Source organism: Sinohyriopsis cumingii, chromosome 10, assembly GCF_028554795.1.
Source record: "Sinohyriopsis cumingii isolate HCF-2022 chromosome 10, ASM2855479v2, whole genome shotgun sequence".
In the NCBI taxonomy this organism is placed as follows: domain Eukaryota; kingdom Metazoa; phylum Mollusca; class Bivalvia; order Unionida; family Unionidae; genus Sinohyriopsis; species Sinohyriopsis cumingii.
Genome location: NC_142970.1, coordinates 45,832,571 through 45,859,077, shown reverse-complemented (window position 1 = coordinate 45,859,077; position 26,507 = coordinate 45,832,571).

Below are 26,507 nucleotides of genomic sequence, written 5' to 3'. Positions count from 1 at the left end.
AATGTACAAGGGAACATTCGTAATTTGCCTGTGGAATTGAGAGAAAGCATTTACCTAGAGCTGGTGAAAACACAAGTGAAACACAAAGAACAATTGCATCCGTCACGTCACCGATGTTTAAACCACTGTTATCTGAATGCTATTAGAGGACTGATTCAGATGAAAGTGTTCCAGTGGTCAAACAGATGTGGGCGAGAAGGATAGGTTTGTTGTGACTACAAGGTAAACCGACTGCAACGAATTCCACAGGAAGAGTTAGAGGGTTACCAACACAACGTAAACTTAGTTCAAGAAAAACTTCTGAACAGTGTGTTGTGATGTGCAAGTTAGTGACTAAACTTTTCAGATTCGCCACTGGAGTACGATCATGTCTGAGCAGAAAGTACACTTATTGCCTTCGACAAAAAGAGGTATAAAAATGACCTACCATGCCACGACCTTTATCAGTGATGATACATCAGATTTCTTGGAAGGAAATCAATGAGAGTATTCAAATGGTGAATGATCACGAATACATATTCCATGAACTGTGTCCATTGAATCTGGGTCGTCGTTTGGTGTATGTCTTCGTGACTTGGTTTGTGGGATTTCATTTACCAGCCGATTCCTTGTGGACTCTTTAGCAACAGTACCTACTACCAAATAAAACATGAAAGTGGTCCCCTTAAATGTCCACGAGAGACTCATTCTGTGAAACGCCTTGCGTTTTAATCTGGATAATTCTCGACCTGTACGGGAAAAAAAAGATTTGTCAGCTTTTAGGTACTGAAAATGTGTACGATGACTTACACCCTCACTTGACAGATGCACGTGACCGGAATAGTTGGGGTTTCGAGGTCTGGACCAAAGAAGTGGCCAATTATGCCCAAGAGTTGTGATCCTCAATTCAAACAGCCGATGAAAAAGTAACTTTTAAACCTGTGTTAGTGACAGTGTCAGACGAAACAGAACCCGACACCAAGGACATCCACTCCCTTCAGGACAGGACAGTCATGGTAATTCCCGAAATTCCGGGAGGAGACCTGTGTGACTATACCCATTGTTGAGACTGTAAAAACATTACATACTGTCCCTGGGACACCTTGGTTACCAAACTTATGTTGTACAGAGACTTGTTTATATTCCACGTTTTGATGTGTATTTTATCGTTGTACTTAACCACGTGGCTTTTATGTATTTTTGTCTCTCGTGTTGTTCCATTAAAAATAAATCAATAAATGTGTCCTGAAAAAGTATAAAACCTCTTGCTTTATTTGTCTTCGTGTCAAAAGTGACCTCCCTACACTACTATGGCCACCTCTGCTGTCTCTGCACCCTCTTCCTCCACTTTCAAAGTCATCGACGAACACTTAGATCGTGTCAGTTGGGAGGCCTGGTATCTTCGCCATCCCATTAACATGTTAATTGTCGGACCGAGCGGTTCAGGCAAAATCGAATTTGTTAAACGTTACATCGAACATAAACATCATTTGATCGATCGTCCACCTCAACGGACCGTGTGGGGCTACAAAGAGTTCCAATCGGCGTACAGCCTCTTGCGAGAAAGTCAAGGCGATTCCATAATGTTTGTGGAAGGCATTCCTGGCGAAGATGACGAGATCGTGTCTGACCCAAGTCAAACCTATTTGGTCATTTTCGACATGTTAGGAGATGATGAAGAAGAAATTAAACCTGTGGTTTACAAACAAAGGGCACCATCGTAAAGCCAGTGTCAGTTAAACACTCAATTTTTTTTCTCAACAAATTAAAGCCCACAGAAAACAGCTTATACTCTCAAAAGAGACACTTCGGCCAGGAAGCAACCTTACATTCGCAAACCATGACCTACAGCTACGGTGACCACGTCTCCAGTACTTTCATGTTCGTCCACTTCTCCGTTATTGATGATGTCTGCCAAACCCAATTTGACACCCTTTCTTCCTCATTTGATGAAACAACGGAAACCAGCGTCTCGAAAAACTTCTCCTCTGGCGATGACACCCTCCTCCTCTATAGCTACAGTAGCAGCTGCTCACAAAGCACCTGCCCCCAAGATCAAAGTCGAATAGAGATCGGGCATATTACAGAGTTTACTCGATTTATCCAAGCAAGAACTGTCCCGATTTAGTCCGTTGCGAACCCATCCACGACGTGTGATGCCTGTCATCAAGTTGATACGACGTATAGACAATCAGTGACGACTCATTCTAGTACAAAAAGACCTGCGTAGAAGGATGGTGATTAGTATTTGTGTGCTCCTGAACGCCCAAATATGTTCCTTAAAAGAAGTACACACCACTCTCTGGCTAAAAAAGGAAAGAAGAGGAAAGGACATCCTCCTCATTTGAGAAAATAATGGGACATGTTGTCTGTCCTGTCCAAAGCTCCTTCTCCCATGCGAAAACAACTCATTCAAACAGCCTTCAAAGTCGTTGTGGATACCGTGTGTGAATGTTGTCTGGACGTCTTGGAAAGGCACGATACCTGAATAAACCACATTAGAAAGAATTCTAAGCCATGTATCGACACTTTCTTCGCCAAATGGTCCAAAAGAAAATGCCCATCCATCAAAAGAAGAATAGGTTTGGTACAACGCGGTGGTAGTTTGCCCATGTTCTTAGGATCTTTGCTGAAAGGAGTATTAGGAACAATGCTGGGAGGACTCTTGGAAGCAATATATAATAATACCTAGAAAATAAAAAGGACCTCTGGAGTCAAAGAAATCGAATGGAAGGACGAAAATTGGCTCTAGTGCCTTACAAACGACGGATGGAATACCATCTTTGGAAAGAACAACGGACCCTGAATTTGCGTCCCAATCCTCCTTTGACTGAGATATCCCAGTTATAGCAAGAATTAATGGATCGCAACGATTTGTCCGGAACAGAAAAATCGCAAAAGTACGGTAACTATTGCAACAACTGCAACTCTTGTATCAGAAATCTGTAGACGAAACAGCTCTGCCCACTCTGAAAGATTTTAAGACCCCGATGAAAAGCTCATCACCATCATTACCACCACCACCACCTCCAGAGACCAAGGCAGACGCAGCGTCACAAGTGACTGAGGAAGAAGAGGTACGATAAGTCTTTGAAATACCGTCAGCAGCTCCCATTCCTAGTAAGATTGCAGCGTCCTTGTTTAACCCTTCCCCCACACGCCAACGAGAAGAAACTTAAAGCTTGGATTAAAAAGATGATGTCCACTCCTTCTTCGACAAAAGTGAAATAGAAAGAAGGGAAACCAGAAAAGAAGAAAGAAAACCAAAGCCACCACATTACTACCCCCACCACCACCACAACTACCCTCGACTTTTATGCCAGTGACAGATCAAACACGTAAAGCCGTTTCCAAACCACCATTTCATCCCCTCCAAAGTATCATCAGCGAAGAGAGGGTGACTTATTAAAAATAGAGGTGTTAGCCAGAATGTATTACGATCCATCCCATCCTGCAGGTTACGGAGGAGTTAAGAAATTGTTTCGTGCTGTCATAACTCGAACAAAAAGTCTCCGTTTATCTCAAGTGCAACGATGGTTGCAAGAGAAAGCCACGTACACTTTACACAAACCCATTCGCCGAAAATTTTTTAGAAGTAGCCCCCGAGTTGAGAGCATCGAACATCAATGACAAGCCGATTTAGCCAATGTTTCTCGTTTGGCAACATACAATCGTGGCTACGAATATTTATTTTGTGTCATCTACGTCTTTTCTACATTTGTCTGAGTCGTGACATTGACTTCCAAATCGAGCAGTGAATTAGTGCGAGCCCTCAAAATTTGTTGAAACAAAGCGGCCGTCACCCTCTTCGATGACAAATCGACAAAGGCGCCGAAGTTTTGAAGCAAGTTTTCTGAAAGGAATTAAAGAAAGGTGACATTCATTTTTTTCACCACCGAGAATCCCGAAACCAAAGCCATCATCGTGGAACATTTTCAACGCACCTTGAAAGAACGCATATAGAAATATTTTACGCATCACTACACTCTCAAGTACATCGACGCTTTATCGCACTTGGTTCAAGCCTACAACCAATCTTGCCATTGAAGCATAGGACGTGCCCCCAAATAGGTGACTCCCGACAACGAAATGACCGTTTTGAGCGCCTGTTTAGTACGTCCCTGGTGGTGGCTGTCCCCAAGAAAATGGCGTGTTGCCAGCAGGAGATTGGGTGCGCATTGACAAAAGCAAACGCACTTTCAATAAACGTTACTTACCCAACTGGATACTTGCCCGCATTACAACACGTGACCTAAAAAGAAGACGAAGTGTACGACTCAAACGAAGACCCCATAAAGTGGGACAACGACGTGTCAAAGAAGTAAATGTACATTGGAAAGGATATCCTCCCAGTTTTGATTCTTGGATGGAAGTTTTGCAAATCATCGACTATAAAAACAAGTGACCATCATGCTATTCCACACAGCCTCAGCTACCGCTAACAACAAGACCATTCCAGCACCGAGTTCTCTGCAAGATCTACAAAAGCAACCCTTGTGGGTGTGGTGTGGAGAACGTGTGCCTAAAACAGAAATCGTCTTTTTCTGCCAAATCTTTGTGGTGTATTGTGTCTTTGGTGCTGCTATTGCCAATATGAGTTTGCAATAATGAGACAAAAGATGGTGGACCATTTTACTGAGCAGTTGCATCGGTTACCTTCATCCCAATCGTTCCCTAAAATACTCCTCGAACGGGAACAACGGAAGTCTTGTATCCAACGCCAGTCACCCTTCCAACAGTCACCACTCCAGCAATAACCAGAACAGTAATCCTCTTTTAGAAACTTCTCTGACTTCGAGTGACATTTCTGACAGCAGCAGAACTCTGGAAGTATGAAAAACAACCAATTTTACATAACGTTACCGAGTGACAGTTCCATGGAGATGTTTACCAACAATACAAATAGATCACGAAGCCCATTGGGAAGTAGCTTTGGTGGATATGATTCACCCTACACAAGTCCTTGAAAATCAAAACACTTTTGAGGTCAACGTTCCAGACGAAGCAGTGCAACAAGCCAGGATTACCAGTAAACATCATCAAAAATTCACTGCGAATCGAGCAGTACCCGCCACTACTTCAACATTGTACATCTATGAGTTTAACATTAACACAGGCTATTATTTTGGCGGTCAACGTCTGGTGGACGCGATTGCTGTCAGATTCAATGCAGCATCCTGACCAAACTGAACAAATGTGTCACCACCGAGTACCATAATGTGGCTCGTCGCCTACTGATGAAATTTGAAATTGAGGAAAAACTGATCGATATTAGATTTTGTCCTGAACTGTATGGCATTTTGGGTGGGGAACTCAAGTTCATCAGGAGTATGAAGAATATAAGAGAAATGCCAATCATTGACGGAAACTCAAGTTTTGTGAAACATTTCCGTTCCTGGTAGAACTGAAGCAAGGACTCAGTTTGATCGGTGTGTACTCCGATGTGGTGGAGTAAAACGTGGTGGGACACACATCTGTACCGTTACTATGTGTCATTCCTTTCAATGTGAATTCTACCACGAAAGCTGACGAGGAAGGTGGAAACACCTATCACGTTCACCGCGCATATGTACATCCTCATTATTTACCCGTCAGCAAGTCGTATTTTGACACTGTCAACATTGCTATAAAAGAAGATCTGGGCCAAAATATTCCATTCACCAAAGGGAAAGTCACGGTGAAACTGTATTTTCGAAAACGATTCTCTAACGACTCGAAAGTCATGTATCCTGTGTACCGAGGCGTCGCTTTACAGCGAGGATATGGTTTAGGAGATATGTTGAAATCGGCATTTTGTTTGGTGGCTCCAGTTTTGAAACTGATGGTGACACCAGAATTGCACGCTTTGAAAGATGCTGCGTTGACGCACGACAAAAGAATTTATCCAACATGTCATCATTGACAAACAAAACCCGTAAGAAGCTTTCTTGAGAGCATGCAAAAATGACTTCTTTAAGCGGGCAAAGATATTTTGGGTCGATGAAAAACTCCTATAAATGCCCTGGACAGTGCTGAGTCAGGCATTCTTGCTTCCCTGCTGCCACAGCAAGGACATGGCAGAAAGAGAATACGAAAACACCCCTACAGAGGACGTCACAATCATAAAGCTAGAAAGACTAAGAAAAGAAGACCCGTCCGAGACTTAGACGTTTTCATTATCAAAAATTGCACACAGAGAAAAAATGATGCACCGAGAGTCTTGTGTCTGTTCCAAGTCGGAACTCGATCTGTTTGTCATGCCACCCACAATGATGACACTGCAAGAATCCCAATGCGTCGAATTTCACCCCGTCTCCTCTTTGACGGATTCAGTTCCCATGCAGTTTGAAATCAAAGGACAGTCCGAATATTACATTGATCTAATTAGCAGTTACTTGTATTTGAAAGTCATTGTGATCAAAATGACAGACAATACTAATCCAGAGGACGATGATAAAATATCCTCCTTAACAATTTCATGCATTCCTTGTTCAGCGGGGTGGATTTGTACTTGAATAACAAACTGGTCAGTATCAGAATAAATACTTACCCTTACCAAGCGTACCTAGAAAATCTCTTGACGTATGGAAAAGAAGCCAAGAACACCCATCCAGATGTCAGCGTGATATGGAAACCTGGCTCAGCCAAGGAGTTTGACGATACATAGGGTCAAAATAAGGGATTCGTCGCCCGTCGAATCAAAATCACACCAGCTAACAGCAGTTTAGAACTGATGGATTGTTGTACTTGGACATGTTGTTACAAGTAAAGTATTTGCTGAACGGTGTGGATGTCGCCTGAGACTGAATCTCAGCACTGACGCTGTCCATTTGATAACTTATGATGCTACCAAATACAAAACCAGTATCCAAGAAGCACGCCTCTACGTACAACGCGTGGAAGTATTACTTAAAGTGGGAAACGACATCAGTCACACTTTGAGCAGAATGACCACCAAGTATCCGATACGACGCGTGGAAGTGAAAATGTTCACCTTTCCCAAGTGTCAGCGATCCATATTCGAAGATCGTCTGTTCCATAGACAGTTACCCATACGTTTAACCATTGGTATCGTCGAAAATGAAGCCGTCAACGGAGCCTCCAAAACAATCCTTTCAACTTTCAGCACTTTGGCGTGTCCAAGATTGAAGTCAGTCGCGTAGGCAAGACCTTGTGTACCAGACCCTTCCAACCTAAATTTAATGAAAAGAATTACTTGAGGTCGTACTTAGGGGCCATCCATTCGGTACGTACGCATGGAGGGGGTAACCCAAATGCATACACATGCATATGGGGGGGGGGGTCTACTGATATTATACGTAGGCATAGGAAAGGGGGGGGTGAAACCTCGATAATCATTTGTCCAATACGTAGCCTGTTCGACCGGGTTCAGTCGGCGTTTGAATTTTAGCGGACACTATACAAACTTTTAAAGTTACAAAGCTGGACTATCTGTTTTATTAAACACGTTAATATTATTAATCCTTGATCGTTTCTGCGTGGAATAAATACAACTGGGGTAGTGCGTAAAGCGTACTATGCCGGGTGTGTGTGTAAAAAGGTATGCATGTGTACAGGGGGAAGGGGTCAAGCTTTGCCAGATGTTTGCGTACGTACTAAATGGATGACCTGTTATCCCTGTACGAAGCCACCGGACAGTTAGGGACCAACATCAGCCACTGAATTACGTACGAAGATTATGCAGGAGGTTATGCTTTGTTGGCTTTTGATTTCACTACAGACCAAGGCAGCGACGAGGGACATTTCCACCCAATACATTCTGGCCAGGTTCGTGTGGGACTTCAGTTTAAAGAGCGAAACCATGACGAAACAGTAAACGTCATCTTGTATGCCAAATTCGATAATACCATAGAAATCAACAGTTTGAGAGAAGTCATTCTAGACTATAAGAAGCTACAGAAGTCACTTATCCATCTTTGAATGGTGGAGAATCTATGGAAATGGTACGTGAGGATACCATAGAAGGAGAACCTCAAGACGAAGACGACGAGAGAATAGTGATGAAGTCCAGATGGCCAGAACAAGAACAAAATTTAATCTTCTGCTTTTAAAAACACCTGGCAGAAAAAAAATGACAGAATCGATCAAGAATGATTGCTATGGATGTTACAACGACCGCCCCAGACAAATGCAACACGATAAATGTCTGATGCTGAGTTAATAAAAAAAATTGGACGAGCATCTGGACGAAGTTTGGAGTCTCATCTCGGAAGAAGCCGTGTTGAATCAGTGGTATAAATGCCTACAAGATATATCCTCCACTGATGGCTCTAGAGATCCATCACATCGAAGTTCTATTGGCTCAGAGTGAGGAGACGAAGTGAATAAACGGTTACTCATAAGAGATTTTCAAGCAAAAACTTAGGATTGAATTGACTTATCATTACCTGTGAAGAAACAAAAATCAGAAAACCAAAACAAGACAAACAATGGATACTTGGAAACTTTATTACCTTTTGAACCACAGTTCGTACACTGCTTCTTCGAATTCTGTCGTGTGTGCAAGCGATAAACTACCGCATCGCAAACCTCAAGATCATCAAGCTTATGTCATCAACACGGACGACAGCCATCTCCAAGTAACCCACTGAGTAGCCGTATCTTTTCCTAAAGAATGCATATGGATTTTTTTATTCGTATGTATTACCATCTTTGGAAGATAACATCATCGACTTTATGAGAAGAAATGCCCAGACAACACGATTCAATAATGTGATATTACAAGGCACAGATTCCATGGTGCGTGGACAATATTGTGTGTATTTGCTTCATCAACACAGTTTTGGATATTCTTTAGAACATTTAGTGACTTGTTTTGATCGTCACTCTTCTAGAAACGATGAGAAAGTAGATCAATGGCTTTGTGACCTTTATGGTTATATTTTGTCTTTAGCTAGGAAACGTAGTGTACATCAATGGCCCAATGACTTCCATCATTTGAAGTCTGACTTCACTTCACAACGTTGTCAACCGTGTCAACAAATAGTTTGTTATTTGAAAAATGCTTGTTTGTTAGCATAGTTTAGATAACATACGGAGATGGGCATATAAATGGGATTGTAAAAGTTCTCACGAAACATCAGTAGCAATTATTTTCGCCCCGAAACGAAACAAAAATAACCAATTTTACCTAATCTCTATATTCAAAATCAAATCATCAAAAATGTTTAAGTGGTAAGGTTCTTAGGAATTTATTTTGATAACCACCTGTCCTGGAAACACCATATCGATCTCCTATTACGAATTTGTAGCAAAGACATCAATCTCTTAAGAAACCTCAAATGGAGCACATGGGGATCCAAACTATGCTCACAATATATAGAGCACTCATTAGATCGAAACTAGACTATGGTTTCCAAGTCTATAACTCAGCGAATAAACCATTCCTGAACAAACTAGATGCTATCCAAAGGAAAGCTTTAATAGTCTACACCAGCACCCTCTCCTCAACCTCATTGGACGAACTCCAGATCCACACTGGATAGCTGCCGCTAAAACTGAGAAGGCAAGAAATGCTCCTCTGATACTCAGTTCGATTAGCTAAACGCCCCAATAAGCATCCCACAAAACTTCTCATTTGCAAATGTAACACTACTTTTCGCCGCAAACTAGTTCCAGGTGGCAAACAAATCCTAGAACTAAAAAAAGCACTGTCAATCCTAGAACAACAGGAGGAATTCACCAAAGCCCCTGACCCGACCCCTTAGATTTAATCCAAACCAAGGATAAACACCAAAGCCACCGAATATGGGAACAAATTGGAACAAGAGATTATACTAAAAACCATCATAGCAAAGGAAATACAGGACATCTACCCTGGTTTCGTAAAAATATACACAGATGGGTCAAAAACAGCTGAGTCACCCAGAACGGCAGCTGCAGTAGTTATCCCCGAACACAGTATCCAAATGGGAACAAAACTACCAGACCACTGCTCTATGTTCACTACAAAGGTCTGGGCAATTATTGAATCGTTACAATCGAGTAAAGAAAATAACATTCAAAAAGCCGTAATAATCAGCGACTCACTTAGTGTGATAAATTCAATCAATACTCATGACACTAAATCAAGAGATCTGTTCCTTGCCAGGACCTACCATATGCTTAAAATATTATCCACAAGGGATCAGATAGTCGTATTCATGTGGGTACCATCGCATATAGGAATTCCTGATAACATACAAGCTGATAAAGTCACCAAAAGCAAGTATGGTGACCCAAATCCTGCCCCACTTAAGCATAGCATCACAGAAGCACAAATCTTCACTAAATGTTATATTTATAAAAATGACAGGAACACTGAAAGTCCACTACCAAAGGTAGAAAACTTCAATCCATCCTAAAAACATTTAACATGTATATTAAACCACCCAAAGTAACAATGTGACCAAACATTCATTAATTGTATAATGACAGGTAAACCCAAATTATCAGCCAGTTTTGGTCAATACCTAGATCCCAAGCCACTCAACATAAACTATTATCATTGTCATGCTACTGAAGACCTGCAACGCGTATCCAATAATAGCACTAAATATAAACTAGCAAGAGCAAAATTTATAAAAGCTCAAAAAGCAATTGGAACACTTTATACCTACCCAGAAATTCTAGACACTAACAATCCCAATTTAAATTTAATTTTCTGTAACATCCAAACCTGCCTAGAAACAACAGGGCTCAAAGATAAAATATACCCCCCTCATCCATTCCTGTCAGGCATCTAGCATTTCAAACCACAAACTAAACAACGACTAAACCTAGCACACACACCCTTTTTTCATAACTAGGGCTCAATCCAGAAGACGGGCGCCCGTGAAATGTCAATCGGAACCTGAATACACAGCAAAGGTGACCCGTCTCCTCAAATAGACAATAAAAATAAAAATATGTTACCACCACTAAATCCAACTGCCCTAAACTAGGTCTCGATCCAGAAGACGGGCGCCTTTGATATGTCAGTCGGGACCTGAATATGCCAGCAAATGTGATCTGTCTTCTCAAGGTATCAATAACTATACCCCCTTTAAAAAAAAACACGGAAGAACCTGTAAGTGGGGGGCAGAGTGCGACTCTACTGGAGAGGGACGATGGATGCATGCCACTAGGACATGGTTATCGCCTGTGCACGAACTCGGACACACCAACGGAGAGAAGCACGCTGCATCTCTTAACTCCTTAATTCTCTCTCTCTCTCTCTCTCTCTCTCTCATCTACCCTACTTCTAATACTCTCAAATAACTTTCACGCTAACTACACACTAACAATAAAATAGCACAGAGTCTCTCCCAAATTCAGCAAATTATTTGAACCTTTCTTAAATAAAGATCTAAATATCTTTTATTCAAAATCGTACAGGACGGTATATGTAGACTAACACCCTGGATTCGTCAACGGACGCCTTCCTGTGGATGGGTGCCTGCCCTCCCGCCCACTTCCTCTCATGCCTCGGCCGCACAACTATTATCAGCGTGCAGTGCGCGAATAAATTCCTCTCCATCAAAAACATGAGTGAGTGCTGGCTCCATTCCCACTCAACCACGCGATTGGTACAGACTGACTAATACATGCGTGAGTGCTGGGTCCTTTCCCACTTACGATAGCCTATCACTCAGATAGCATGAAACATCATGGGGGATGTGGCTCTGATTCCTTCCCCCAGGAACAATTAACATCCTGCTGTGCAACAATTAACCAGAGGCACATACACCATGTACGAACGCCTCTATAATTTAAGAAATCTAATCAGGCTGAAGAGTTCATCATTCAGTCGCAGCGAAGAGACAACAAGCACACACTAATGGATCTAGCGATGGAACAACTGATTCCCGCCCAAGCACTGAATGCAAAAAAAGGCCACAGGTTTTCTAATTGCATAAGGCTGGAGCTTAAAAAAGCCGAACTACGCTGCTCTTAATTTGGGAGAGAAAAGAAGAAACAGAAAAATGGCACAAGAGTCATCGTACAAGGGGAAAAGTGCGACAACGGAGGGAACATACCTTGCAGTTAGTAAGGAGCCCACCGGTTACAAGTCTACAACAAACAAACAGCTACCAACAGACGCCAGAACCAATAAAAGAAACTACACCACCCCAACGTCTAGCAGAACAACATGGGGCCAGGCCTAAAGTCGTGACTGCCACTCAACAACACATAACGCAGGAAACATTTGCGAGAGTAGCGGCACACGTTCCTGTCAGTAAGGCAATCTCGCCAACGCAGAAGGATAGCAGTCACACAAAAACAGTTGCAGGAGATTTGGAAATGTCAACGTCTTCCAATGAAAGTCAAAAAGAGCAAGAAACAGTCGAAACAAAAGACGAGGAAAGTGAAGAAGAAGAAATATGAGTGGAGGTGGAGGAAGAGGAAATTGACCTCAAGATCAAAAGGTATAAGGAAATGGGACTAGGACCGGCGATGGATAATGTAAAAAGAAAGCATGCCACTTTATCAACGCTGTAAAATACCTCGCCTGACAATCCCTAGAGACCCACAAACCTAGACCATCACAGAGGCATTATGGAGTCAGAATTCTCTCTACATTATACCAACACGCCTACAATTAATATCCGTTCTGGCGACTCGTTCAAGCTGCTGATTATTTGTCTGAAGGTCATAGATATGCATTCCCCAATATCACCGGACACGACTGACGCTGCGCATTCAAGTGTAAGACTGCAAAGACCGCCGTGGCACCTTCTGGCCATAAACAAAACAGCCCTTCTAAGGGCACCCAATTGCTTTCTTATTGTAAAGGATTACATTTTGACTTGCAATCCCGATTCGACACAACCACTGCACTGTCTTGATCCTTTCATCCACCGCTTCAAAATTAAACACCAAATACTTAATGGTGACCCAAAAGAAAATCTTTTTTCTACGTCGCTTAGACATTTTCATTCACAGAAAATTATACGACATTTTAAAGGTACACTATGTTCTAGAATTATTAGATCAGATATGAAATAGGAAAATTGTATATCTCGTTTGATTTGAACAAATTGCACAGGTGGCATGCACAATATTGGATATATTTACTGTCCATAAGTACAAATGGACTTGATTTGATTTCAAAAGTACGAGCTGGCGTTTTGGGGCTGTTACGTGTAGTGAAAATCCAGTTATACAAGGTTGGTTCTTGTTGGTAGTTGAATATTTTGGTCGATTTAAGTTAAACGCTTGTTTGTGTCAGTTATGTAAAGCCAAATCTGATTGGGAGTTGAATTCTTTGGTAGTTTTCTAACTTGTTCGTGTCAGTTATGTAAGGTCAAATTTGTTTTGGAGTTGAATTCTTTGGTTCGTTCTATAATGAAGTTGAAAAGGTTTTGTGGGGTTAATTCTGATTGAGAGCTGGATATTCGGGAGAACTGTGTGATTTCTATGGGGGAAAAAATAACGCTTTTATTATCTTTGGGTAAAGTTTGCGCCTTTTGCTGGGTACCTTTCCACCTTGCCTCTTCCAGACAGCATAAATACAAAGTGTGACATTCATACATAAATGCGGGGTTATAGCGGCACTATTCCTATAACCCCGACCAATTAATAATCCTGACCTTCAGGAACTAACAAGTCGCAAAAGCACTTAGTTTGCGAAAGCGACTATAATTTGTATTGATTGATTGATTGATTACTAAAGAGTTCATTCAGCAAGAGGACGTTGACCAGCAAAAATCGTGGAGCACTACATCAGAGCGTCCACGGGCGGCTATGAATTAATCATGAAGAACGAAGAAATGATGAGCCACCAGCCAAACACGGACTGTAATGTTTGCCCTGGACAGCAAGGAGTAGCGCATGATTACTTCGCTGGAAAGCTGCCTTTGCTGAACCATGGTTTTCTAAGGCGCCATTGAGTGGTTATTACAGAGCCACAGCTGGTACTGTGACGAAGTTGCATGACGGGGGCATGGAAAGCATGCTGCACGAGTGGACAAGGTACCCGCAGAATTGTGGCAGAAGAAAGATAGTTGCCGTCAGTACCTACATGACAACGGGTCTCTACTATTGAATAATATTGGAGTATACTATTGTTAGCAAAATGAACCTTACTCTGCAGTACACAAGCAAGTACATACCAGCTGGGAAGTTAGCGGTCCGGTCATCGATATGGACCTTCAGGTGATGCCTTTTCAAGAGTTTGACCAGCGATGAATGTGGGACTGGACGATAGCTCACCGTGAACAAAGTGTTGCCTTCTGAAGACCGCGGGCATGCTCGATACTGAAAAGGTCGAGCAACCTACCAGAATTGCCTTAGAAAATCAAGCAGTTTCCATTTGCCTGGAAACTGCTTTAGATAAAATCTCTATCTTAGAACCTACTTTGATCATTTCGATACCGCCATCAAAATGTCATTACTGTTTTATTGCTTATGCGTGATTCAAAATATATTGCAGTCATTTTGACTTAACCGATTGATATATTTCAGTGTTACGATGTACACTTTGTACACAAATTCCAACTTTAACTATGAATCATTTTTGAAAATTTCAGCCTTAGTTTATTGGATTAATTACGTAGGTAGCTTACACATTATTGGTATTTTATGTCCATTAGAATAAATGGACCAGATTTGGTTAAGTACGGGCTGAAATTTGAGGCCCCTGTGTCGGTTTTGCCTGTTTCCGGGTACCTTTCCTTCCTTGCCTCTTCCGAACTATTGTACCACGACGGAAATGTGGAACTATTTCCACCCGTCTCGAGCATAGGTGTCTCGATGTGACGTCATAGTGGCGACCAATCACTACTGGCTTCACATACTGCTTTGGTTGACACCCATCTCAGTGATGGCAGACTGAAATTCGTTTATCTTAACATGAGTGCCCGTTAGGTTCATTCCCACTGATGGACAGCCCTTCATTCAGTTCGTTGGGGACATTTATTCACACGACCTGAGGCTAATCCAAATAGTGTTCTACGAGCACCAAATGCCTGGGGAATGAGGCACTAATTCTTTCCCCCAGGAGTAATTAAATATCATGCAGTGCAGAAATAAAACCGTGATACATGTACAGTAGTACGAAAATCACGTTAATTGAAACAGTCAGTCAGGCTGAAGAGTTATTTAAGCAGGAAAAAAGCCGAAATACATTCTAACCGGCTGCCTCAAACAGTCCATTTTAGGGCTACGACACAAAATGCCTCATATCCAGGAATACCAATTTAGCTTGGAATCCCAATTCGATAAAACCATTGCTCTGATATGATCTTTTTCTCCACCGTTCAACATTTAAACCACTTTTAACCTAATAGTGACCAAAAGTTTTAATGTACACATGTGCACATACAGCATACAGACATAGATGGATGAATTTTAATCTATCACACAAAAAACTATACAACCGACTAAAAAAGTGTTTAGGCAAGAAAGCAAATCTCTTCGAGGCATATGAGTGGCCCTCAAAAGGGCCTTTGGGTTCTTCTTCTTCTATTGTATCCACTTCTTCCACCATTTTCTCACTTTCTCTTTTATTCCCTTCTTTTCCTTCTCCGGCATCCAGTCAGGATGTCCTATTGATCTAAACTTTTCCTGAAAGTTAATCCAGGTTTGATCCAGTCTTTCAAAGTCCTTTTTTCTTCGTCCTTTCTGTCTTCTTTGTCCTTTCTCTTCTTTGATAAGTTATTTTTCATCTTCATCAACTCCTCTTTCATTACCTTTCTTGGTTCGAGTCTAAGATTCAGTCAATGTGGGCATGTGAGAAAGCTTGCCAGTAGCTTCTCGTGGGTCGGTGGTTCTTTCCGGGGTTTTCCGGGTTCTTCCTCCACCATTAATACTGGCCGCCATGTATAGCCTATCGTGCTGAAAAATGGCGTTAAACCCCACAACAACAACAACAACAACATTACCTTTCTTCATCTTTCTTTAATTGGTCTAAGCACACATCACCAAAAATGATGTAACGTAGTCGGTGCGATATGCACTCGTGTGTAGCAGACACGCTTGAGTGACGACCTAGTCATTAATTTTCATCTTTTTACACAGTCATTCCGCATTCCTATGAATGAAATCAAGGTATATACGATTAATTACAGAGAATTATAAATATACACCACACAGAACGGAAAGTGCTATTCCTGGATTATATAGGTGAATGCTTGATAATAGTAGGCAGAATTAATATTTTAATACAAAGAATACTATCATACAGGTTAGAGAATCTCCGGAGAGTACGCATTAAAATTGTCTAACCTGTATAATAGTATCCAGTGATAGCACTCTCCGTACTGTCCGGTGTATATTTATAGTTATCTCTCTCTCTCTTTCTTTCTCCTCTCTCTCTCTCTCTCTCTCTCTCTCTTTCTCTCTCTGTATATATATATATAACTATTTTGAAAAAATAGTACGATTTATATCTAGTATTTTATGTTTGCTTTTAATTTTCTTTGGCATAAAATTTCTGGGATGATTCATTGGATCGTTTGATATCAATCATGTGAGCAGTATTTGATCAACTGAGATTATATTGTTGTTTATAAGGAAGTTGTTTTCACTGAAAGAGCAATTGGTTTTTCTCCGTGTATCCCTTCGCCACAAAAAGGTAACTTCTTTATTATAGATCGATAGATGAATAAGCATGTTTTCCTCTTGATATCTAATATCTACTGTGGTATCTCTATTATAAATTAAGTTTGCTGCATTATTTGATCACAAGCAATATTATTTGGTAGACATCACGTCATATGGAGGTCAAAAAGTACATGGTCAAGGTCACAGGCACCAAAACTATGTTAGTTTCAACATAACAATTCATTTCTCCGTGATCAGTTCTGTTCAAACTTCAGAGGTAAATGTTCAATGGATAAAGAGTTTCCTATATTTTTTCAAAGTTATGATTAATTGCTATGTATGGTTTCTACTATGCTCGTTTGAAGTCACTTGGCCAGTATACTTTGTGTAATGTCGAAAAAGGGACATAACCTGTGGCGAGAATTTATTTTTTTGATGTTACCAAATCGTCTCCGTATTTAATTTATTTCGCAAGAATACAAAGTGAACGATATTGTGATTTAAATCCAAGTAATCCTAGAATAAATAGAACAGGTCCTAACACTAACCTCTTAATGCTAAGCGCCAAGCGAGGTAGCTGTTAGTACCATTTTTATAAGTCTTTGGAATGACTCGGCCGGGGTTCGATCCGCGGCATCCTGCATCCGAGGTGGATGCTCTAACCACCTAGGACATCGGAGCGGTCTCTTAAGGTAATAATGCATTCCACATACATTTTAAAGGATACACATTTCTAGACAAAAGAAGAGAAATTTTTTTGCCATATGGAAATACGAAAGTTTCTTGACTCCTTTACTGGTTAGTCAATGGGTATTGTAATTTTATTCAACAATACTTTTAAATAAACATTTTATAACTGATAAACGATGCAAATGGAATTATGTTTATTTACGCGGTAATAATAGCGAATACAAATGTTAAATGAAAGAAGTATATTTAAAAAATCAATCAATTGCTTATGTAATTATGGGAGGCAAATTAAACATAGTTATGAACCATCATAAAGATATATAAATTATGTTACACAATTAATAATCAGGCTAGAGAGCTAATGTAAGAAAGACACTTGGATAAGAATCAATCGATGTCTAGAGATAACTAAATATAGGGGAGGGGTTTACTCAGAGACACATTAATTCACTTAAGCAGGCAAGATTAGGTGTGTTCTTTATTTTTGATCACTTACTGATATGTGACGTGAACAAAGTCAGTAATTAAGCATGATATTACACTTTAATACTGATGGATGTACGGACACTTTTGATCTATTATCTTCTGACAAAAATTTGAAACATACCTAGATCAGAAAAAACGTTTAATAACTGATGACCAACTTTCTTACTGTTATTTTGATGGAACGAAGAATTACAACTTCTTATGCATCCGACTAAAAGAAGCCAAAAGAAGAGGGGAAAAAAATAATGATGAAATAAATAAATTTGAGGAAGACCATGGTTGCACCTCAAATCAATTAGACTAATATAAATATAAACGTAAAGGGATTAGAGATGAAATGTTAGATAGGGTTGAAATTAGTGTAAGGAATTAGAAATACAATATTTCAGAGGACTAAATGTAGAGCCAAAGCAATTTAAATAGAGGAGCTAGTAGAGTCAATATAATACTAATCTAAGTTAGGAAATAAGATTTCTTCTTCAAAACTTCTACCACATATGAGGAAAGAAGATTATTCTTTAAAAAACGATCATGAGCTATTTCGTTAATAAGTGTTGACTCACTATTTCGTTATTAAATGATCACGAACTATCAAATTAACCCGCAAGTTGAATTACCTAAATAGACTTTAATGGAGAAAAAAAAATGAGAAATTACTTATTAAATAAAACATTAAACAACCTACAAGATTAAATAGCTTTAATGCATAATTTGTAAAACTATTTTGGAAGGAATTAGGTATTTCTAAGATGCACAATTCTTGTTTTTGTAAGGGCAAATATCACTTCCTCAAAAGATGGAATTATAACTTGTATTCCAATAGAGGCAACAAAGATATATCATTACAAAAGAATTGGACACTTATGTCTTTGTTAAATACGTTTTATAAACTTTGCCTCAGCAACTATTGCCAACCGATTGAATACAATTTTACTAAATCTGATGCAACCAGATCAATCGAAATTAATTTCTGGTCGATATAAATGGAAATAACTATGTATGATACAATGCAGTATGTAGAAGCCTTGTGTTCGTCCCCTTGTCAGCTTTTTAAAAAAAAATATTTTTATTTGGTTTGATGGATATTTACAGATAAAAGTCTTCATTTTTAAAATTTTGGTTATGGCATCAAAAATGGATTGAAATGTTTTCAAGGATATTAAATCATGTGCCACCGTGGACAGTCAAGCTTCGCGGTGGTTTTATGTTGAACGAAGCTTCAGGCAAGGTGATCCCTTATCGCCATATATTTTCATTATATATGCTAAGATTACAGGACATATGATTAGGTTAAATCAGTGGCATCCAAATTGATAATCTATAATGTCTTATACCATTATACAGATGATGCCTCTATTATTTCAGATGCTACATTAGATATATTGATGGGTTGCTTTTTTTTTAAAACTTCGGCCTTAACATTAAGATGGGAGGGGAAGCTTAAGCCAGTTTTTTTTTTTTTTTAAAGTAACAGATAAAAACTTAGACTGGGGAACGTATGTTTATCACACTGCTCGGCATTAAATTCCGAACAAATTTAAGAGAATGAATAGAATTAAATTATCAAGACAAAATTGAAAAATCACATGTACGTAATCGCAGTGGTTTAAGAGAGTTATGACACCTTGTGAAACCAATTACTGATATAAAGAGCTGTATCCAAGATAAATCCCTTGAATGGTCGTTTGTGGGATTTTAATTTGTTGTTTTTAATTTTTGTTTGACTTTGGTTTTTCCTTTTGTTGATTGGTTGTTGTGTTGTTTTTTTTTTTTTTGTTTTTTTGTTGTTGTTGTTGTTTTTTGTTTGTTGTTTGTTTGTTGTTTATTTTTTACTTTGATTTGGTGCATTTTCTTCAAAATAAAATCGAATGATAAAATAAAGACTCAAAAATATTCTACAGGCGGACAGAAAATGATTAACATTAAAATATCGTAAGTAGCAACCTGGATAAGTTGACCTAAAGAGCATTTTTGGAAGAGTGATTTAGTTAGTTAGTTATAACTACTTTTTTAAATAAAAAAAATCATGGCAATCGTTTCTAACTGAGCAAGCGTGGTTCAATGCTCGCATTAAAATGGGAAATCAGAACATTTTCATACAAATATGTACAATTGTGAAATAAATGTACGGGGATTTCACAGGCAGAAACCATTTTATTAGTTTTAATTATTTTTTTTATCAATTTATCCACATGCATTTTTTTTTTACAATGTGTGCGTTTTATAGGTGATAATTTTTTAGTAGAGTACTCACTAAACTAATGGTTATGAAAGTATTTATCAACATTTTAAAGAATAAAAATATTTTATATCCAAAGGCAGAACATACATGGAGACGTAATCTCAACTTAAATGAATGTTTTGACTATATATATATATATATATATATATATATATATATATATATATATATATATATATATATATATATATATATGATACTCGTATTTTTTTTTAAATTATGGAACTTCTTCAGTTTTTGACTTGCCAGGAATAAGCGAGTGATATAGAATACAACAAGGAATGTATTGATTGTATTATCTGCATATTCTCTCTCTCTCTCTCTCTCTCTCTCTCTCTCTCATCGGTCATCTTTTAAAACGACCGAAATGAATAGTAATCCAAGCATGTATTCTTATTCATTAAACTGCCACTCTGAAGATATTGTAGCGATATGACTGGAAAATTATATATCTATGTTAAAAATCTAAATCACACACACACACACACATACACACACATCTTTGCTTTGTTATTGGAAAAGGCACAAATGTATAAATATTTTACTCTCCATTCACCTTCGTCAACTTTTGTATATACGTATTTTTCCGTCTCAGATATTACACTTTCTTCCAGTTATTTGTCAGCGGCGGCAGCTGCCGGTTCAAACTGATACAGCTGCATCTATAAACGTATGTTTTCATTTGATATATCCAACTACTCCACCGTACAAAATCTCACAAGTAACTACTGCGGTTTCGTCACGCGATACATTACGCATACAAGCAAATTACGGTATGCACTCGCTTATAAGACAAGTCAAATTGCAAACAACTAAGATCCTGATCTGTCGTAGCATAATGCGCCTCCAGATTAGGGTCTATGCTGTGTCTTCTACTGATCAATCCCAAAGAGCTGCACAGACCCAAATCTGTCAACGCATCATGCGACGGCAGATCTGGGTGTGTGCAGTTTGTACTTGGACTCGTCTTAGAAGCCAGCACATACGGTAATTGTTGTAATGCGACCAGAGCCGATCGTAGGTTGTCACTTTTGCCAACAGCGGCTGATTACGTCTAAACACTACCGTATATGCAAGTTGCTGACCAGTTTTAGTGTACGATGTTTATAGATTTATGCAAATTTACAGACTCGTGATAAACACCCATAAGGCAATACTGCATCGCAGATCTGAATTTGTTCAGTACTTGATAATCGGCTCACATGTTGCCTTATTCTAATTACGAATTATGTTCCAATCGTAAAGTCTAAGAAATAAATATTTTACTTTTCAATTTCAGCCAAAAAGACATTGGAAACATTTCCTTTCTATATGATGCATACTGATAACTAGGGCATTGTATGAATGCACAAACAGGTATTTGTTAAGTTTGACCGAAATATGAAACCGTCCCACCCCTGCGACTTTAATGGTTCTGTTCAGACCCTAAAAAAAATCGGTGAAAAGTTGAGTTATGGCAAAATATCAGTTCAGGGAATGGAAGCGCACGGCCTGATTTTGTTGTTGTTGTATTGTTTAACTCCATTTTTCAGCACACGATAGGCTATACATGGCCGCCAGTATTAATGGTGGAGGAAGAACCCGTGAAAATCCCGGAAAGAACCACCGACCCACGATAAGCTACTGCAAGCTTTCTCACATACCCACATTGGCCGAATCCGAGACTCGAACCCACGCAGACAGAGGTGAGATGGCAGTGATTCGTAACGGAGAGCGCTTTAAACCACTCGGCCACTAGGTGCCCCGCCTAATTGTGTTCTCAACCATGCTCGAAAATAGCAGACAGTAGCGTAACTGTAACAGAAGATAACATAATATTATTGATTTGACGTATGCAAAAAAGCATAGTTAATATAGTGCATAATGCATATACAATTCGCTGTTGCATAAATGAATGCATAACTAAATGAATAATGGAGATAAAAACCTGTGTACACATACATCCGGGGGAGAGGGGGGACGAGAGAGAAAAGAAGAAGATAATCTAAGCTGGAATGTGTTATACGCATATTTACCTATGCATTTTAGAACTGTTAAATATTTATTTTTGAGGAAAGCAAAATGATATTCATCTTTGATCTCATTATTTACACAAAGTTCACTTTATGTCCTCCCCCCCCCCCCCCCGTGTCTGTTAGTCTCGATATTTAATGCGTGTGATTAAACCTTAATTTACCTAAAGCCATTCTGTGGCTAGCATTGGCAATTATTCTAATAAAAGAAGCAGCTTCAAGCATATCTGTTGTGCCTATATACATGTATGAAGTGTTTGAAGCAACCGCTGAAAGCCAGTGAAAATGAAATATGTCTTGTAGTCTTTGGTTACAGATCGATAAAAATGAAGAATTAGGGACATATCAGACTGAAATGGGGTAATACCAGACTGAATTGTGGTAATACCAGACTGAATTAGGGTAATATCAGACTGAATAATCGGGGTAATACCAGACTGAATTGGGCTAATACCAGATTGAATTGGGGTAATACCAGACTGAACTGTGGTAATACCAGACTGAATTAGGGTAATACCAGACTGAACTGGAGTAATACCAGACTGAATAATCGGGGTAATACTAGACTTCTCCAAATCCTGAACTCAGTAGCATAGTTCTCATATTAAAAACCAAGTCATTTTAAAATTCCTTCTTTTGTAATTGGTAAATATTAACTGGTATATTTTTTTAAAAGTATAATTATTTGTGTTTAGCAACTAAACCAGTACTTAACGATACACACATATTTATTTCCGAATATAGGCCCATCTCTCCATAAACAAACACGCTGTTGTAAAGAATTTTAACATTTCGTAACCATTTGCAATATTTTCTAATTATTCGTTCTGTATTGCCTGTTTTTATTTTTAAAAAATAGCGAAATTTCACAGTCATAAGACAAAACTAAAGATACAAAAGGATCAGATAAATCACACATTATATTCACTGGACATTGCAGATTGTAAGTATTATTCAAAAGTAAGTCAATTGCCTTTCTCTGTAACATATCCAAACGAACCTTTCTTCGTAAAAACTAGTCATAAATACATAAAATTATCTACAATGTCCAGAAATACATCTCCGCATTTAAATGAAACGTCGATTTTGTTAACTCGTTTGTTAAATATCATAACATTTTGTTTTATCAATATTTAGAAAAATGTTCCATACATGTACCTTTCCTAAGGATGCTTGCTGACCATCTGCTGTTTCTGTAAATATCACCGTATCATCAGCAAACAATAAAATAAATAAGACGTTTCCTCTAAAATGACACACGCCTTTATATATTGTAATGCAGTTTCCAGATCAGATCATTTATATAAGAGAAAACAGCAATAGAAAGAGGCTAACAAGAAGGCCAAGTGAAAAATCTAAATAGCCTGAGTTCGTATTTAAGTGCTTTACACTGTAAGTAGATCTTGTTATTGTCAGCATGTTCCCAGTCACTCCGCATTGTATCACTCCGCATTGTACTACTGTCTGCCATATACTTGTTCTTTCAGCACAATATTTTTTTCAAAAAACTCAATGAAGGCAAAGAAAAGCGTTTTCTATAAATGGAGCATCCAGCGCTACAAATATGGGCCAGATTAAATTCTCATTTACACCTTCGTTTTGCATGTTTATAATACATTCTAATTTACAAATATTTTTTTTTGAAAGGCTGTTGCAAGTTTCATAAAATGTTCCTTAAAATCACAACAATCGTTCTAATGATTATTATGGCAAGTTCGACAATATTGTGTGTAGCTGGAAGTAGCGTCATACATGGCCAAAGTCTGGAAAAGAAAGGCGGGCAAGGAGCTGCCTGCCATTCGATCATCTTCATGTGATGAGGTAATATATAGATGCCACTAACCTGACAAATGAGCAAATAACGTCGCTCTAAGTACAAACTGAATTTTTTAGTTCTTTTATATATCAGGATGCCTCTTCAAAGACATGCAGCATTTTATGCTGTGTCTACGACGTAGAATTACGAAATAAAATTTGAAATGTCCGCACGATACGTTAACTGCATCTTGCACAGCAACTGCCGGTAACCAGAGAAGTTCGTGTTGGAGCTTACAAGTTACCCATAAATAATACTTGTAGAACATATATGTACTCTTTTTAGGTAACTTGTAAGCAACGACATGAACCCCTGTTTTCAGAACCCGATAGTGACATGTCCGTAAGTCCGATTTTTTATTATACTGAATAACTGACCCGATATACAAGACATGCAGCATATTGTGTCAGAATAACTAAATATTTCATACCAACGCAGCTGGATCTGAGGAGTCTTACACGTCACATGTTGAGAATTATGTGTCCTCTCTTTCTTTTACAAACTATGTAACTTTCATTTAATATTTTCGAATTTTTGTAAAAACAACATTTGAAAGTGATTTATTGTTGATATCGCGTGACTACTGGACTTCTGATGTCATGGACATGTAGGTTGCAAGGTTCGTGCAGTTATATGACTTGTAGTTCAAACGGCAAGTACCAGGTCAAGTTTCGTCAACTCTGTATTTTCGTCTCGTCTGTCAGCGAATTAAAGATATCATAATTATTATACTCGCTAGACGCGTTACAAGGCGGCAACCGTATGCCGACACTGCACGGTTTTGTCAAATCCAACTTATCAACAGGCAATTAAGTCTGTTCCCACACTCCAATATAAATTTCAAAATATCAAAAATTAGGTGGGAAGTGTCAGAGGAAACTCGGATTATCTTTTAAGTAGTAACGATAACACCGTGAAGTTCAAGGCCCATGGCACAATTCACGTGAAATATTAAATACCATAAAAGCATTTTCTTTTCTAGGGCAATTACGATTTTTGAACAAGGGAGTTTAGAGTAAAAGAACGAGTCTTGACTTCAAAAACGTTCTGAATTCAGGCTTGATTTGAAACTATTAGATACGTTTCCCAAGGAGTGTCATTTCAACTACAACGTGCAAGTCAGAGATAGATAGTTCTATTTAATATGAACGCGCAAAAGAACATTAGAATTTTATTTAATTATTGTTAAATTTCAACAGAATTACAGGAAAGCTACTATTACCATCGACCATATGAGATTACCTTCTTTTTCACTTAGAATTTTATAATAAAGGACAATTATTGTAGTGATTAATTTTGGAGGTACTCAGCTATTGACGTAAAAGTTACTTTTTCATGGAAATGTAAAATTCAGTTTTTAACTTGTACTACTTGCATGAAGGCGATGATCTTACCACACCAAATGTCGCGTAATAAAATCGAGACCTCAGTGATTAGAATGCATGAGCAGTGTGTTGCAAGCATCGGTATCAAATTCGTTTTTTTTTTTCTTTCTTCTTCTTCTTCTATTTCTGTATTTTGCATTTTGCCACAATCAGTTATGTCAGAAAGAACATTCCGAACTAGCATCAGGAAAACAATAAATATATTAAACTCGTGTTAACTACGCTACTAGTTAGGCCACAAAATATGTTTCCGGTCTGCCGACCATACGTTTTTCGCTGCCGGCGCTAGCACAATTTCCCACCAGGGTTAAAATATTCAGAATAAATATTCAGAAATAGATTTGTGTATATAACTGAACCAGTATAGCCCAGTACTTGAAGCACTTATACATGGTTCTTGGCTGACCTATAAAAAAAAATAATTAAAAAACCATTGAATTTGGCCGTTAGCTTAAAAATAAAACTTAATTACCCTCAAAGTTAAACCTTGCTTGATGTTATCCTTTCAAAGCTTTAAATCAGCGCGGTATACAACTCATCCTGCCATTCACCCATAAAGTGTTTGTGGAAATGGTACACATATTGTAGCTGCTGTCGGGACCTGTATTTTTCTTTTTCGTAACTGTTTACACATCAAGTTTCTTTTGTTTGACATGAATGGTTGTGAAACTAAATATGATTGGCACAATAGGCCCCGTAATAGGCATTGTTTCGAAGTTTCAACCTTGCATAAAGGAAATTTTACAAATGCGCGTTTATAGTTTGATTTCTAGAATATGCCAAAATGACCAAATAGCTGCGTTGTTCGTCTTGATACGACGATTTGGTTTGGCTGATCATAGTAATAAAGGCTGAATATTTTTAAAGTTAGGAAGTATATCAGATTATTGGAGCTGGGAAAGTGTTACTGGAAATACCAGTGTGATTTTGAACCAAAAACAATGCCGTTAAATACGAGCCTGATGTACATGCTGGATGGGCAAGAAGAGTCGGCATCAGCATGCTGGTCAACCCATTATTTCAGCGCTATTTTGAAATTAAATGTAGAAATGGCAGAAAAATCAGCTAAATTAAAATACAGACAATTAAAAAAGTAGAGTGCACTTTTAGTGTTTTTCTCGCCACCATTTAGCTCTGCGAGGTCATGTGCTACAAAACCATATAGTCCAAGAATACAGATTACGATAAATCCAATTAATAAGACTTTAAAAATGAAATTAGAAAGTAAAGATATATATTTTATCAAACTATTTGTGTTTGGCCAAGTATGCTATGGCGTTAAAGGACTTAAAATCCTAATAGAGCTTTATGAAAAAGTAAATCTGGCAGGAAAATAAAACTTAAGTAGATCTTATGTTATTAAAAAATCTTATTTTGGGGCAGAAGTATCCAAA